The 16,344-nt window shown below is 38.5% G+C and overlaps 1 long non-coding RNA gene across 2 annotated transcripts in view; it reads left to right on the forward strand.

Annotated features, from left to right (window-relative positions):
- Positions 1 to 491: 491 nt before the first annotated feature.
- The window catches only part of LOC113594163 (uncharacterized), a 303,171-nt gene continuing 287,318 nt past the window's right edge, over positions 492 to 16,344 (forward strand). For both annotated transcript variants that reach the window (XR_003414484.2, XR_008298032.1), the window contains exons 1-2: positions 492 to 822; positions 6,895 to 6,971. This is a non-coding gene — a long non-coding RNA (uncharacterized LOC113594163). The remainder of the gene's footprint in view (positions 823 to 6,894; positions 6,972 to 16,344) is intronic.

Below are 16,344 nucleotides of genomic sequence, written 5' to 3' on the forward strand. Positions count from 1 at the left end.
AAGAATAACTTCAAATCGTGATGTTTTGATTTTAGCACCTTCTGAGGCATGGCTATACTTCTTTCTCCTAGGTTCCATGTGATCTGCTGGTATTTTTCTGATAGACTCCAGGCTGGTTGGAATTGGCTACTATTTCCACAATCTCTCACAAAGAGAAAAATATAATTTTGAAAGAATGGGACATGAAGTGTGAAGCTGTGATTTGCTAATTCTTCTTAAACGTCATGTATTGAACTCCAAACGTTGTAATTCACATTTTTTTTCTGTTAGCGTCGGTGAGAAATTAGTTTCTACACTAAAACCCCTCAATGGAGATTTTTGAGGAAAGCGTGATGTGACTACTCTGAAACTGTACAGCCTCCATGTACCATGGCATTTAGATTTTACAGGTCTCAGAATTTTCTCCAATTTAGTATTTTGACTTTCCAGTTTTAGTGGCTCCTTGTCTAAGTCCAAATTGTCATAAACTCTTAGAGTATGAATGCAGGAATGGACCCAAGGGGTCATCTTTATTATCACAAAGATTCTGAAGAGAAGTGAGATGTCTGACTTAAGATCATATTACTTATTACTGGCAAAGTCTGAGTTTGAATGATTTCCTTATTTTCTGATTCAACACATTTATTCTCACTTTTCCATGATAAACCTGTTTACTAAGGATTTAGCTGTTATTTTTCCAGTGCTATAAATGAATGTGAATATTTATGTTATAAACTTTTCAGAAATGGATGTGGCTGTGCATTAACACCAGATCTCACCAGGGAAGCTGCTTCCCATGTGGGGCTGCCTCATCCATGTCTGCTTTTGGGGCCTGGTGTTCAAGTAAGTTTTAACTTAAGTCAGTGAACCCTTAGTAGAATTTGAATCTACTTTTTTTCCGTGGCTTTGTTTGTTTGGATAGGCTTATTGCTTAGTGAATCTTTGCACAAATTATTGTTCTCTGAATGAAAATGTCTATTTTGTTCTGTTTTCTGTCTGTGGAGACCCTGAAGGAGAAGAGACTGATTTTTTTTTTTTTTTCCTGATGTCAGGCATTGAGGTGTAATTTACATATAGTAAGATTCTCCCTTTTACATGCACAGTTTGGTGAGTTTTGACAAAACAGTTTTGTAACCCCACAACAATCAAGCTATAAAATATTTCTGTCATCCCCCCAAATTCCTTCATGCCTTTTGTAGTTGATACCCTCTTCCTACCTGCATTTTCAGATAAACAAAAGACACAGTTTACTACCAATATTACCAAAGGAATGTCGGAGGACATAGCTCAGAAATCAAGAAATAGCTGAGGGGGCATCTGGGTGGCTCAGTTGGTTAAGCGTCTGACTATGGCTCAGGTCGTGATCTTGCGGTTTGTGAGTTCGGGCCCTGTGTCCGTCTCTGTACTGACGGCTCAGAACCTGGAGCCTGCTTCCGGTTCTGTGTCTCTCCTTCTCTCTGCCCCTCCCATGTTCATGTTCTGTCTCTCAATAACAAATAAACATTAAAAAAAAAAAAGAGCTGAGATATTCACCATTTTTTCTGCTTTTAATTTCTTTAATGATTTTAAATACACAATTTATAAACATCTTTAGGTTATAAAGTTTTCCATTATTTTTTGTATGCTCTCTCTCTCTCTCTCTGGTGGTTGTTCATATCCTTATATGATTTGCAATTTTTGAAACTTAATTTTATTTTTATTTATTTATTTATTTTTAATATGAAATTTATTGTCAAATTGGTTTCCATACAACACCCAGGGCTTATCCCAACAGGTGCCCTCCTCAATGCCCATCACCCACTTTCCCCTCCCTCCCACCCCCCATCAACCCTCAGTTTATTCTCAGTTTTTAAGAGTCTCTTATGGTTTGGCTCCCTCCCTCCTCCCTCTCTAACCTCTTTTTTTTTTTTCCTTCCCCTCCCCCATGGGTTTCTGTTAAGTTTCTTAGGATCCACATAAGAGGGAACACATATGGTATCTGTCTTTCCCTGTTTGACTTATTTCACTTAGCATAACACTCTCCAGTTCCATTGACGTTGCTACAAAAGGCCATATTTCATTCTTTCTCATTGCCACATAATATTCCATTGTGTATATAAACCACAATTTCTTTATTCATTCATCAGTTGATGGACATTTAGGCTCTTTCTGTAATTTGGCTATTGTTGAAAGTGCTGCTATAAACATTGGGGTACAAGTGCCCCTATGCATCAGCACTCCTGTATCCCTTGGGTAAATTCCTAGCATTGCTATTGCTGGGTCATGGGGTAGATCTATTTTTAATTTTTTGAGGAACCTCCACACTGTTTTCCATAGTGGCTGCACCAGTTTGCATTCCCACCAACAGTGCAAGAGGGTTCCCATTTTCTTCACGTTCTTGCCAGCATCTATAGTCCCAATTTGCTCATTTTAGCCACTCTGACTGGCGTGAGGTGGTATCTGAGTGTGGTTTTGATTTGTATTTCCCTGATGAGGAGCGACGTTGAGCATCTTTTCATGTGCCTATTGGCCAATTTGCAATTTTTTAAAAAAAATTTTGTTTAATGTTTATTTACTGTTGAGAGAGAGAGACAGAGTGTGAGTTGGGGAGGGGCAGATAGAGAGGGAGACAGAATCTGAAGCAGGCTCCAGGCTCTGAGCTGTCTGCACAGAGCCCGACACAGGGCTTGAACCCATGAGCCGTGAAATCATGACCAGAGCCGAAGTCAGATGCTTAACTGACTGAGCCACCTAGGCACCCCTGATTTGTAATTTTTGATTGTGAGTTTATCTTTAACTTGGTTTCATCGTGTTGTCAATGTCTGAGTTGCAGTGAGTTAGAAACATCATTTCAACATGACTTTATTGGCTTCTGTCAGTTCTTCATGTTTCAGCACTTCTAGACCAGATTTCTTGTGTTAGTTTCTTTGTTTGAAATTCCTGCCATGTGGAGAATCCTTGCAACTCCAGGTACTGATTCTATTACTATATAACAAGCTATCCCAGAACCTATGGATCAAAACAACAATTTATTATTATTACACACATAGTATTATATCTTGACTCTACCCGTGCATGTAGGGCAATATTGGGTTTTAAAAGAGTTTGTAGGAGACTTTCTCTTTTTCCCCAGGTTTCTGTGACATTTTGCCTTCCATGGGGACGGAGTCTAATTTCTATTTCATGGACTGGATGCCTGGGACTAGTTTCTGGTTCTCTGTAGGGGTCTTAGTTCTAGCATCACTCTCTCAAACCTGAACCCCATGCAGTTCAGTTATCTTCTAAAGCCTACATTTGGGTGCAGTGCCACTTGGGGCTGCTGGAGTGCCAGGTTTTAGCTATCTTCACCTGTATCTTGAACTTTTATAGTGTGTAATGGGAAGGTGGCCCATATCAGGCCCAAATCTACCATGTATCTAGCGATGTCCTTGATAATTGTTCTTCAGTGGATCTTCTTTTCCAAGGGGTTTTGTCCAATTTTTCAAACATCTTACTTTTTCTTTCATATTTATTTGATTACCAATCTCAAATCTGTTTTCATGTTTTTAAAATTGAAGTATACTTGACATACCATGTTTCAGGTGTATGACACAGTGATTCAGTAATTCTATATACATTATGCTATGTTCACAAGTGTAGCTACCATCTGTCACCATACAATACTATTACCATACCATCGACTATATTCCCTATGCTGTAACTTTTATTTCCATGACTTATACCTTCCATAACTAGAAGCCTTTATCTCCCTTTCCTTTCACCCATTTTTCCCATTCCACCCCCCACCCCCAGTAACCACCACTTTATTCTCTGAATTTATGAGTCTGTTTCTGCTTTTTTTGTTTAGATTCCACATATAAGTGAAATCTTAAGGTATTTCTCTGTCTGATTCATTTCACTTAGCATAATATCCTCTAGGTCCACCCATATTTTCATAAATGGCAAGATCTCATTATTTTATTAAGACTGCATAATATTCTGTTGTGTATATTGTCTATATACAATTGTATATTGTATATATTGTCTATTGTATGTATATACCACATCTTTATCCATTAACCTATTCATTCATCTATCAAGCAATAAATTGCTTCCATATATTGGCTATTGTAAATAATCCTGCAATAAACATGGGAGTGCATATATATTTTCAATATATTTTCAAATTAGCGTTTCTATTTTTTTTTTTTTAAGGGGAGTAAATATCCAGTAGTGGAATTACTTGATCATATGGTATTTCTACTTTTAAGTTTTTAGGAACCTCCATACTGTTTTCCACAGCTGTTGAACTAATTTACATTCCTGCCCTCAGTGTATAAGGGTGCCCTTTTCTCTGCGTCCTCACCAGTACTTGTTATTTCTTGTCTTTTGGACACTTGTCATTCTGACAGGTGTGAGGTGATATCTCATTGTGATTTTGACTTGCATTTCCCTGATGTTTGTGATGTTGAGTATCTTTTCATGTGTCTGTTGGCCATCTGGATATCTTCTTTGGAATAGTGTCTATTCAGGTCCTCTGCTCATTTTAAAATCAGTTTGTTTGTTTGTTTATTTATTCAGTGTTAAGTTGTACAAATTCTTTTTATATTTTGGATGTTAACCCCTTATCAGATATATCATTTGCAAATATCTTCTCTTCAGTAGGCTGCCTTTTTGTTTTGTTGATTAGTTCCTTCGCTGTACAAAAACTTTATTTTGGTGAAGTACTCAATAGTTTATTTTTACTTTTGTTTCCCTTGCCTGTGGAGACATATCTAGGAAAATGTCGCTATATCTCATTATGGTTTTGATTTGCATTTCCCTGATGTTTGTGATGTTGAGCATCTTTTCATGTGTCTGTTGGCCATCTGGGTATCTTCTTTGGAATAATGTCTATTCAGGTCCTTTGCTCATTTTAAAATCAGTTTGTTTGTTTACTTATTTATTTAGTGTTAAGTTGTATAAATTCTTTTTATATTTTGGATGTTAACCCCTTATCAGATAATATCATTTGCAAATATCTTCTTTTCAGTAGGCTGCCTTTTTGTTTTGTTGATTAGTTCCTTCGCTGTACAAAATCTTTATTTTGGTGAAGTACTCAATAGTTTATTTTTACTTTTGTTTCCCTTGCCTGTGGAGACATACCTAGAAAAATGTCACTACGGCCCAAGAGATTACCGCCTTTTTTTTTTTTTTTTAAAGTTCTATAGTTTCAGGTCGCATTAGGTCCTTAATCCATTTTGAGTTTATTTTTGTGTAAGACAGTGGTCCCGTTTCATGCTTTTGCTTGTAACTTTCCAGTTTTCCCAGCACCATTTACTGAAGGGACCATCTATTCCCCATTTCATGTTCTTACTTCATTTGTCATAGATTTGTTGACCATATACATGTGGGATTATTTCTGGGCTCTCTATTCTATTCCATTGATCTCTGTGTCTGTTCTGTGCCAGTATTATACTGTTTGATTACTAAAGCTTTGTAGTATATCTTGAGATCTGGAATTGTGATACCTTCAGCTTTGTTCTTTCTGAAGATTGCTTTGTCTATTCAAGGTCTTTCGTGATTCCAAACAAATTTTATAATTATTTGCTCTACTTCTGTGAAAAATACTATTAGTATTTTTAAAAGGATTTATATTGAATCTGTAGATTGCTTTGGATAGTATGGACATTTTAACAATATTAATTCTTCTATGAGTGTGAAATATCTTTCCATTTGTTTGTGTCCTCTTCACTTTCTTTCATCAGTGTTTTATTATTTTCTGAGTACCATAACTTTCACCTCTTTGGTTACATTTATTCCTAGGTATTTTATTATTTTTGGTGCATTTGTAAAGGGGATTGTTTTCTCAGTTTCTCTTTCTGCTATTTCATTATTAGTGAATAGAAATGCAACAGATTTCTGTATATTAGTTTTGTGTCCTGGAACTTTATTGAATTAATTTCATTTGTTCTAATAGTTTTTTTTTTTTTTTTTGTCAAGTCTTCAGGGTTTTCTTTCTTTCTTTTTTTAATCTTTATTTATTTTTGAGTGAGAGAGAGAGAGAGCATACAGGGGAAGGGCAGAAAGAGAGGGAGACAAAAAGTCCAAAGCAGGCTCCAGGTTCTGAGCTGTCAGCACAGAGCCTGACATGGGGCTTGAACTCACAAAAGTGAGTTCATGACCTGAGCTGAATTTGGATGCTTAACTGACTGAACCACCCAAGTGCCCCCAGGGTGTTCTATATATAGTATCATGTCATCTGCAAATAGTGATGGTTGTAAATTTTCCTTTCCAATTTGGATGGCGTTTATTTCTTTTTCTTGTCTGATGGCTGCAGCTAGGACTTCCAGTGTTATGTTGAATAAAAGTAGCGAGAACGGCCATCCATGCATTTCTAGCAGGGGGCACCTAGGCAGGGCACGAGGAGCAATGGGCAGGTGCAGGCTGGAGAGTTCTGGGGTGTTTTGTTTTGTGCGGGGGTGCCTTCACTTGGTTTTTTACCTGTCTCTGTGGATTGATATACAGTTCTAGCTGATTAGTTATCAGTTTCAGATCATTTTAATTTCTTCACACTTTTATTTAGATTAGAAGAAGTTAGGTCCAATATCCTGTTCCTTTACCTTACATTTCAGAAATTGTATATACTTGCCAGAGATTCTTATTTAATCTTTGCTTTTGCTTCTTCCCTTCCTGCATGCCTATGCTAAGATTGATACTACCCCAGTAAAATGGATTCCTCAAGGATTACTGCTAACGTTTAATTTGTGCATTATCATTACTTAATCTGCAGCATAGTCTGTGTGCTCTTTGTTTTACAACACTCTGCATTCTATTGTTGTATCTGAAGTGATGCCTGCAAATGTTTTTATGATTTCGTTATATGAGAGATTGTAGACTAATTTTTAATTTACCTCTTAGTGTTCCCATAAGATTGTCATACTATAGAATGAAACTCAATTCTTTGTTTAATTCCAGCTGTCAACTGGGAACCAGGCAAACAATACACTACTGGAAGAGAATTAGAACATCTGCCTAGAGTCCCTTAGTTAATGGTAAGTCACTAACACAAAGTTTTTTAATAAATTGAAATTACAAGTTGCACTGCAGACCATTTATATTTCTACCCTGTGTTGCATGTAAAATATGAACCAATACACAGGAATCTGTGTCTCCACATTAATTGGCCCGTATTTGTTACAAAGGGCCACCAAGCAACTTTTAATAGTACCATTTGTCCAAGGCTACTTTTCCTCTCTAAACAAAGGACGATCGTGCTTTCCAAACAAAACTCAGGACACACTGACTGAGAGAATTGTAGTTTTGAGAACAAGGAGAAAACATTATCAAAAGAATTCCAGCTCGTGTGGTCATGATAGCTCTTAAAATGATGTGTTGTGTCTTCCTACTTCTCATTCTGTTTCAGTGCATGCTGCTGCTGCTATTTGAGCTAAGTCGTTACCTGTTTCACTTCTAAGGCTAGATGTTTCCCAGATAATGATGATGTGAGTTCAAGAAAGTAGAAGCTAGGTCATTTAAGAAAAATGTAACTTTTTCTAAAAGCTAACACCGAGAAACTGCCATATATAAAAACAGAGATGAACTTTACATTAGAAAACCAATTCTAATTTTAACACATTATGATTCCAACCTGTTTGATTCTAGACTCTGTACTCTAATTCTGATGTCAAGCAGCAAAATAGGGGAAGGAAGCAAACATAACTTGACCACTCTGAGCCTTAGTTTCTTTTTCTATAAAAGAAAAGTAACAGTACTTCATGGCCTTGCTGTATACAGGGATTGAATTAGATAATGTATGGTAAAGCAATGGATACACAAAAGACAATCTATACATTTTTTTCCCTCCTTCTGTCTAGCCCCATCCTTCATGGGAGGTGATTGGTTTATGTAGATTTCAAAAACTTAGTTGTGATAGCAAAATTATAATTAAACAGATGGGATTTCCAGATGTGCCCAAATGTCAATGAAGCCAATATTTAAGCAGAACTCTCATGGACTGAATTATAATTCCATAAGCCTCGGATAATTGAGAATTGACTGTAAAGTGAGGATCACTGTATGTTTTGCATTATGTCCCTGCATTAACAGGGACTGAAAAACTGAAGGTTTAGAGGTAAGTGAAATAGCCTGGCACCTGTAATATTTAAGGTGGAAGATAACAACGTTAACAAACAGCACAGTGCTGGTATTAATTGTTTGAGAAAGGTCTGATTTATCTCTCTGGAAAATTCCCTGCTGTTAATGGCAATTATCACCAGAGTATGGATTCTCTAAGGTGTTCAGTAATTGCTCAATTATCTCTAATGCTCATGCTCCATCCTGGCCTTTTAATATAGACTGTTCCACATTTTCAGTTGTTCCAGGCTGTACCCAAATCTCAGGTATTTGCAGCAACAGGCATTATAGAGACAGTGCAAGTCAAACTCCCCAGATGATCCCAAATTTCATTTTAACTTTCAGATTCTTCCTCCACCAAACTTTTCGTTAGAATATCAAAGGCAGTGGATGGGGGAAACGGTGCATTTCTGAGTCTACTAGAGGTGATAATTGTAAATGACATGGCCTCAATATTACAAGCTATAGATAGAGGTAATTTTCAAAATCATTCCTTTAACTCCAGGTACTGATTATCTACTGCTATATAATAAGCCACTCCAAAACATACAAGTTAAAATAACAATTTATTATTATCTCTCATGGTTTTGTGTATCAGCCAGGCTCAGCTTGGGGTGTCTCATGCAGTTGAAGTCAAACAGAGGCTGAGGCTGAAGGTTCAGTTGAGCCGGAATGTCACATGGCTAGCAGTTGATGCTGACTGCTGAGAGCTCAGCTGGGCCTCCCATGTACTTACCCATGAACTTTCCAAGTTCTCAGAGGAGTAGCCCCAGAGCGACCTTCTAAGAGGCTCAGGTGGGGGCTGCAAGGCTTCTTTTTTTAAATGTTTATTTACTTATTTTGAGAGAGAGAGAGAGAGAGAGAGAGAGAGAGAGAGAGAGAGAAAACCAGCAGGGGAGGGGCGGAGAGAGAGAGAAAAACTCCCGACGTGGGGCTTGAACTCATGAAACTGTGAGATCATGACCTGAACTGAAACCAAGAGTCAGACCCTCAACTGACTGAGCCACCCAGGTGCCCCTGCAAGCCTTCTTCTAATCTTGTCTTAGAAGTCCCAGGGTGTCACTTCTGCCACATTCTATGGGCTGAGTAGGTCACAAAGGCCACCCTCAGGTAGAGTGATGAGACTTCACTTCTTGATGGGGAAATGGCAGGATCACATTGCAGAAGAGCACATTTGATGGGAGATACTGTGGTAGCCGTCTTTGGAAAATACAATCTGCTACACTCAGTTCATCTATTCCTGTTCATCTGCCAACACAGCTCACCTGTATCAGGGATGCTTCTGGGCTCCAGCTTGTTTAGTTACTTTCTTCATTTACTTGTGAACACAGAACAAGTCACAATTACTAAAATGCATAGAGGAAGTCAGAGGGTATTAGTGTCACAAATAAATCATGTTTATTTCACAGACCCGATTTTGCATTCTTGTTCTTGGTGCCAGTGTCTTTTTTTTTTTTTTTTTGATTAATTTTTTTAATGTTTATTTTTGAGGAGAGAGAGGAATAGAACATGAGCGGTGGAGGGGCAAAGAGTGAGGGAGACACAGAATCCAAAGCAGGCTCCAGGCTCTGAGCTGTCAGCACAGAGCCCGATGCAGGGCTTGAACTCATGAACCACAAGAACATGATCTGAGCTGAAGTCAGCTGCTTCACCGACTGAGCCACCCAGGTTCCCCCTTGGTGCCAGTGTCTTGATCAATATGACATTCACAATTCTGTATTTATATCTACTTTGACCATTAAAATCCTTTAGTCTTCCTCACTTTTGCTTTGACCTTTTTGTGTTAAAAATGCTTGACTTACTCCTGATCCCTGATATCCAAGACACCTCTGTTTTCAATGTTTGGCTTTTAGACCTTTGGATTATGCCTGACAACTGCTAGCTTATGTTCTAAAGCTTCTGCCTTTACCTCTTGGCTTACAGATAATTGTCTCTGATGTAGTGGAAACCTTCACATAAGCCCCGCTTCTGCCCAGTCCTCTTCAGGCTTTAATTTTATTACCCTGATCCTGTTCGTGTCCACCTCCATCAAGTTGGAGGTATATTTATGCCTATAATCTGAATTTTTCCTTTCAGTGAAAAACAAAGACTCCTTGCCACACAACTTTTGGTGTCAGTGCCTTAAGGCTTCCTAATGTCTTCAATCTTTGACACCTCCTATATTCTTAGGCTGTTAGTCTCTCCAGAGTTTGATGTTTCTGTATTTGAATGACTCAGGAGATCTATTTTCTCTATTCTCAGTATTTAGTGTGTTTCAGCAACGATTCAACAAAAGCTTCTGTTACTCATTTAACATATTGATGGAGATACTTTTAGGAATGGAGGTAGGGGAAATCCCAAGGGTTTGTGTAAGTGTTTTAACAGACTGAAAATAACGGATGCAAATGCAACATAATTGGATAAATGCTCAGAATCTATAACCTGTACTGACTCTTCATGGGTTTCGAACCTTGGATGGGATGAGAGTTAAAGTCTGTTGGTAATTACAAACTAGGTTTTTTTCCCCCCAGGAGTTTTCATTTTGGTAGTTTCGTATTAAATTTCTTTATACTTGCATCATCTAAAGTCTCTATTTTGTATACATAGAAATTATTGTGTAGAATGTCTTTTCTAATTTGGGAAAACTGGAAATGTTTTACCTTATTAGATAACAGTTTTATTGACCTTCTTTTAATTTTACATTAAATTTTAAAGGTTTTTTTTTTTTTTCAATTTATCATCTGCCACGTCTTAGTCCATAGTAGGAGTCTGTGAAAATGTTGGTGAGGGGCATCGTTAAGACAAATAGTTCTTGCCCTCAGTGATTTTTGGTGCAATATAAAGGGTAATATGCTTATCCAAATAGTCAGGATACAAGCACTGTATTGATGTTTGTTATTGAGAAATACAATTTTTGTTAGGTACTTTGAGAAATAGGCTGTAATTTGCTGGGGACGACGGAGACTAAAAAGCGCATTCCAAGTGGAAAGAATGGCTTGAATAAAGGTAGAGAGGCAGGTCCATACAGGTCCTTTTAGAAGAATGATAACTAGATGGGTTTTGATAGGATAAAAGATAAATTTAGGGAAATAATGGGCTATATTAGATTTGAACCATTTGGAAATGGCTTTGAATGTGTTAATTGAGGGCATCTGTATTATTCTGTAGGCAGTGATGGCTACTGAAAAATTTTCTGCCACGTTAGGCCACTTGTCCAATTAACTCAAATTGGGAAAGGTATTCACAGTGCATTTGCGGTGGGGAGCTTCAGGAGTTCCAAAGAGTAGTGGCAGAATTGGCTTGCTGAAATCTTGCAGTGTTATAGCATGTATGGTTTGGCCTTGATGGCAGTGAAGGATGCTGGGAGATTGAGCTAGTAGGAAAGGGTAGGAATCGAGAAAACTTAGGTCTAGGTGAACTAATGTGGAAATAGAGCTGGCCTTGAGAGAAAGGTCCACAGCCTGAATATCAGAGAACAAAGGGAAGTGTCAATGAATGTCTTGATCCTAGAAAGCCTTACTTCTAGAAAACTTCAAACAGCATGAAAACAGAGTCAATTGGGAGGTACCACCTTATTCTTGGTAGGTTTATCCAATTTGAAATAGGACCCCAAGCAGAGGCTGTAGATATAGAATCAGTCTTCAACTAGTGGTGGAAGGTTCTAGTAAGGATCAGTTCATTTGAAGAGTTCTAACTAAAAGGTAGAGTTCAGGCACATGCCGCATGGTGGTTAAGTGTTGGGATTTTGCAGTCAGGTGACCTAGGTTCAAATATTAATTGAGCCATTTTTTTAGCTGTTGAATCTTGGGCATATTCCTTCACCTTTCTGAATTTTGTTTCTCTTTTCTGTTAATGGAGAAAGTGTCCATGTCATACATTTATCGTGAGGATTAGATGATATAATTTCACACAGTGCCTGGCACATTCCAAGCATTCAGTAAATGTTTAGCGTGCTGGCTTGTCTGCTGTCGAATCAGCATCAGTACTACCCCCTTGAAAGTTCTCTGCATGCTGTAGGAGAAGCTGGAGATTTCACTTCCCATACTCTCCTTCTGTCTTTAAATCTTGGTTATGGTGTTTCCAAGAGAAACACTTGGGTGAGATTTGGAAGGTAAGAGAAGAAAGCCCCAGTCTTTGGAGGCTGTGCAGCTGGAAACACGGACAGAGAAATTCCTAGAGCTTTCCAGCGAGCCCTGAAGAACCACGCACATTAGTGCTGCAGGCCGAGGTGGCTGGTGGTAGCTTTGCCAGACCTCTCCCACCTGCGTCTTCTAGCAGGTGTGTTAACTTCTAAATCCCTGTATTAAAATACTTCTACCAGGAATACACAGAGTAGCTTCTGTTTTTCCTACTCAACCTTGGTATAAGTAGCTATTGTTGTTATTAATCCTGCAAGGTAGGGCTTGTGCTCCAGGAAGGGAAAGTGGAGGGCAAATTAGGAAACCGGGGTGGAAGCTTATTCACAGGTCAGATGCTGGAGCAATGGGCCTAATGTTGGTGGACAAGGAGCTCCTCAATGCTCCTTTCAGCCCAGGCACCAAATGAACTAGAACCATAGCCTGGGTACTGGCTGATGGACTGTAGCATGGGAAGGACTGTAGTATGGTTGTCCACTGACAACCTCTTGTCAGCCTCTTGCCTTGTCCAGAGGCAAGAGAAGGAAGTTTACTTAATGGGAAGCATTTGAAACAGAGGACCAGGCTGCGGCAAAAAAAGCAAGGACAGGAATGTGGGGGAAAGGTGTCAAATCCTGGAGGAGCCTCCAGGTAAGTGTCAACATTGGGGTCAAGAATCAGGAACATCACAAATGGAATAGGAAAACAGGAAGCTTTGTGCTAGGAAGGTGGGGCTGGAAAATAGCTAACAGTGCCAGCATGCATGTGATGTTTCTTCTCGTGGGGTGGGGTGGGGGGCTGTGATGTGTATATGGAACACCTGAAGTCTAGGGACCAAGTGTGGAGTGGATTGGAAAGCCACATTGTTTAGGGCAGTAAGATGAAACTTAGAGCCTGGTGGATGATGTTTCTTAGACTAATCATACACTGGAAACCTTGATGAGAACTGACTCAGGGCTGGGCAGGGCTCGCAGGGCCCCTGTACCGGGGTGGGATGAGTTAAGGCAAGGACCAGCACGCAGCAGATCCAGGGCTCAGGCTTTGTGATGGCCAGTTAGGGGATCCTTCTGTGGCTCCACAGATGTTGGGACACATGTATTGAAGGAATATAAAATAAAACTTGAAATTATGTAGGTTACTTGTCACTTTTTATAGACGGCACTACAAAATTTATCGATTGCGTTTCTAAGAAAATAGCATCTCATTTTGTGCTCCTCCTCAGCATTTTCTAGTGTAATGCTCAGAGAATCATCCATAGACATTTTTCACTGAACACAGACTCTGAATTTATTATAAAATGTCATTCATTTTTATTTTAAAGATGACACTTGCCCAGAAGGTCTAACAATTTTTACTGCTACTCTTTGTGAATCTGAGAGTTCTGTTTTCTTTCAACTAACTGACTTTTAGTCAATTAGCTTTCTTGTGGAGTTTTCCAATAAACATTATTGGAAAAATATTTTTATGAGAAAATATTCAAATACATTTACAAGTACATAAAAAAAAGAGGCTTGTATGAGCGACTCAGCGTCAATATCTTCCACATTTACTTTCGTTCTTTTCTTTGAAGAAATAGGTGTTGTGCCTGTCCTTAATGCCAGTGCTCTCTCCCTACTCCCCAGAGATACACACTATGCTTAAGTTGGTCATTAGCTTTTATGCAGCTTTCATTAAAAAAAAAAAAAAATATATATATATATATATATGTCTGTACAAAATACTATTTTGTTTTGAAACAAATTAGATCAAACTGTTCTACAACCAGACTTTTTCCTCTCAACTTTGTTTGCCAGATTTATATATTACGGTACCTTTAGCTCCTGTTCATTTATTTGTCCCACTCCGTGGTATTCCATATTACTGAACAATGACTTGTTCATTTTCCTTTTATGGATATTTAGATGGTTTCTGTCTTACATTTTTTAAATACTATTATGAGCCATATTGCAATGAAAGACCATGTACGTGTATATGGAACAGCTAAACTTCAGGGACCAAGCGTGGGGTGGGTTGGGAAGTACATGCACACACACCTATCTTTTGTCTCTTCTTGTGCATATATGTATAAGAGTTTCAGTGCATATATCTAGGGAATTGCTCAATAAGAGAAATCACATCTGCAGTTTTATTAGATGTCGCCAAATTACTTTTCAAGTCGTTACACCATTTTCTCTTGTACCAGCAGTGTGTGTGTGAGAATTCCTGTTTTTCTTCTTACTCTCTAACACCTGGTATTTTCAGACTTGTTAGTTTCTGCTGGTTTGATGGGTGTGAAATAGTCTCCTCTTGATGTTTTATTTTTTTTTTTAAATTTTTTTTTCAACGTTTTTTATTTATTTTTGGGACAGAGAGAGACAGAGCATGAACGGGGGAGGGGCAGAGAGAGAGGGAGACACAGAATCGGAAACAGGCTCCAGGCTCCGAGCCATCAGCCCAGAGCCCGACGCGGGGCTCGAACTCACGGACCGCGAGATCGTGACCTGGCTGAAGTTGGACGCTTAACCGACTGCGCCACCCAGGCGCCCCTCCTCTTGATGTTTTAATTTGAATTGCCTTCACTACTAGTGAGGCTGAGTGTCCTTTCAAATATATGGTTCTGTTCATTTTCTTTGGTGCCGGGTAGTTTGTCTCTTATTGATTTAGAACACTTCCTTTGATATTCTGGATATTGATCTTTTCTTGGTTATATATTATCTTCTCCCGCTATAGGTCTCATGTTTTAACTTTTTAAAGTGACGCTGTTTGGGACACAGACACTTTGGATATTTGATCAATTTTACCCCTAATGATTTGTACTATGTCCAACATCATAAAAGTGTTTTCTTGTATTTACTTCTCAAAGTTTTGACTTTGAGATAACTAGTCGTTTCCATGGTTATTAACCTAGAGCATTTATTAATTAGCCCTTCCTGGTTTATAGGGATATCTCTGTCATATACCAAGTTTCAGTATGAAGATATGTCAGTTTCCGAGCTTCCTTTTTTGCCTCATTGGTACTTTTTCTCCATTCCTGCCTGAGTCTCACACCATTTTAATTACTAAGGCTTAATAGTAAGTCTTTATATTAACTTATCATTTTGTAGAAGAGAAGTTACCTTTTCCTTGAAGATGGGGTAATGTGCCTATAAAATTGTGAGGGACTTGAGTCCTCTTTTGGTAAAGATTTTAAAAAATTAAATCCGTTTCTTCAATGGCTGTTTATTCAGGAATTCTTTTCCTTATTTTTCTTGAGCCAATTTTGATATTTTTATGCTGTTCTAGGAAATTATCCATTTTATCTAACTTAAATTTATTGGTATAATCTTGTTTGTATTCTTATTAATTCTGGAAGATCCAAGCAGTTATCTTTGAGAGTATTACTTCTTCACCATATCCTTTATTCTATTCTTCTGGCACTACTATCAGGTATCTCTTTGAGTCTCTCTCTGTCTCTATGTTTCTCTCACTCTTTTTCTCTATCCACACAGATACAGGTATCTTTAAAACCCCATTGTGGATGCCCGGGTGGCTTAGTTGGTTGAGCATCCAACTCTTGATCTCAGCTCAGGTCTTGATCTCAGGGTCATGAGTTAAAGCCCTGCGCTGGGCTCAGCACTGGGCACGAAACCTACTTAAAAACAAACAAGCAGGGGCGCCTGGGTGGCTCAGTCGGTTGAGCGTCCGACTTTGGCTCAGGTCACGATCTCGCGGTCTGTGAGTTCGAGCCCCGCGTCGGGCTCTGGGCTGTTGGCTCGGAGCCTGGAGCCTGCTTCCGATTCTGTGTCTCCCTCTCTCTCTGCCCCTCCCCTGTTCATGCTCTGTCTCTCTCTGTCTCACAAATAAATAAACGTTAAAAAAAATTAAAACAAACAAACAAACAAGCCAAACAACCTTCGTTTCTCAGTGCTCCATTCTGAGTGAATTCTTTAGACTACCTTCCAATTTGCTAATTCGTTTTTCCCTTTGGGTCCACCTAGGGCTTTATCTAGTCTATTCACTGTGATTTAATTTTAGTGTTTTTAAGTTTGCTTTTACTAATTTCTGTTTACCATCATCTGTTCTTATTTTCTTACAGACTGCTTTGGATTTAGGATTTCTTGCTTATTTTTATGAATGTCATTACTTTGTCTCTTTGAGCATACCGAACAATTTGTTTGTCATATATCCATATTCTGATTTATGGACTTTCTGTCTTTGCTATAGTTTTATTTATGTATTT

Source organism: Acinonyx jubatus, chromosome C2 (assembly GCF_027475565.1).
Source record: "Acinonyx jubatus isolate Ajub_Pintada_27869175 chromosome C2, VMU_Ajub_asm_v1.0, whole genome shotgun sequence".
In the NCBI taxonomy this organism is placed as follows: domain Eukaryota; kingdom Metazoa; phylum Chordata; class Mammalia; order Carnivora; family Felidae; genus Acinonyx; species Acinonyx jubatus.